Source organism: Octopus bimaculoides, chromosome 18 (genome assembly GCF_001194135.2).
Source record: "Octopus bimaculoides isolate UCB-OBI-ISO-001 chromosome 18, ASM119413v2, whole genome shotgun sequence".
Classification (NCBI taxonomy): domain Eukaryota; kingdom Metazoa; phylum Mollusca; class Cephalopoda; order Octopoda; family Octopodidae; genus Octopus; species Octopus bimaculoides.
Window position 1 is genome coordinate 15,357,667 of NC_068998.1, and position 1,509 is coordinate 15,359,175.

At 32.1% G+C, this 1,509-nt stretch overlaps 1 non-coding gene across 1 annotated transcript; it reads right to left on the reverse strand.

Annotated features, from left to right (window-relative positions):
* Positions 1–164, reverse strand: LOC128249978 (U1 spliceosomal RNA). The gene has a single exon (XR_008266120.1). It is a non-coding gene; the product is annotated as a U1 spliceosomal RNA (small nuclear RNA).
* Between the last annotated feature and the right edge of the window lie 1,345 nt (positions 165–1,509).

Consider the following 1,509-nt stretch of genomic DNA (forward strand, 5'->3'; position numbering starts at 1 on the left):
ACGGGGTGAGCGCGAACGCAGACCCCACACTTAGAAATAGCGCACCCGAGTCGCCCACATTTGGGGCGATCGCAAAGGTCAACCCAACCGGAGTGCAATGGAAGGGCCTCACTCTGGGAGAACCACCTTGCTGATCATGGTTTACCCCTGTGCCAGGTAAGTATGATTTTCCTCGTGGAAAATTTGAATATATTCCTTTACTATTCAATACATTCGATGATTTTACACCAACAACATTTACAATTCATTTATTTATACATCTCAAAAACAAAATAACTCTCATTTCATTTTACTTATACAATTAATTACAACATTTTCGTCTCATACTAATTACTTAATTTACTTTATTTACTTAGATTTCAGAAATTTAATTATTCTAATCTCTTTCAAAACTTATTCTCTGCCTGTATATGCCAGTCTTCAAGGGAGATAATTCAGCACTTTTAAACTACGACAAATCTTTTCTCTTGTATTTTTCTTTCTTCTTTTTCGTTTATTGATTTACTTAAAGTGAAAATACTTAAAGCTTCACTTCAAACAAAACACTAATTCGATTAATTTATACAACCTGAAAACTTACGTAGAGACTTTTAATTAATTCGTAATATTAAAATAATCTGCCACTACTGCTGTTAAAGAACAGGATTTAAAAACAAACAAACGGTTCGATAACAATTAAATAAGTAATTTTTTTTTTTTTATAGATATAAATGAAAAGTGTGTCTTATAAAAATGCGATCTTATATCATTCTTATAAGTGTACAACTGGATTTTGGTACTTTATCCATATACAAGGCTTCTTTTTCTTTCTTTTTGGATCGACGTGAAATGAAGTCGAAAACAGTTTTTACGGCACACCTACACAAACGTGCCCCCAAATTTCTTTCTTCATAACTTCCAGAAAAATTGATATTTTTCAACGAAACTTTCTATTAATACGCCCCAGGGTGTGTAGATACCGATTATATAAGTATTTGTTATGAATTTTTTTTTTCTGTAGAAAGTTTTGGAAAATTCACGCGTGTCGTCTTTCTTTCCTCACAATTTTCTGAAAAATGAGTATTTTCAATGAAATTTTCAACAAATATCTTTCAAAGTGTGCATAATATATCGCGATTATATCGGAATATCGGAATTAAATGTGAGAAAAATAGGTGAGCACACACAGACGTACTGACACAACACAATCTTTTTCGAAATTTCAAGTTTCATCTTGTGTGTCATTATGTATGTATACGAGACATTTTTCATATTCAGTTCCAATATAATCATTATCTACACGCTCTGAAAGGTATTTATAAAAAAAAATTCTCAAAATAATATCCGTTTTTCTGAGAGTTGAGTAAACTTTCCGAAAATCCTCTCCCTAAACCCTGGAAAATTTTGAAAATTTACCAAATTTTTTCACAACAAATTCCAGGTATAAATGGAATCTAAAACTTTTCATGGAAAAGACTTCCTCCCGCGGCCCCCGTCCCTAATTTTAGGGTTAAAAACGTTGTTTTTTGC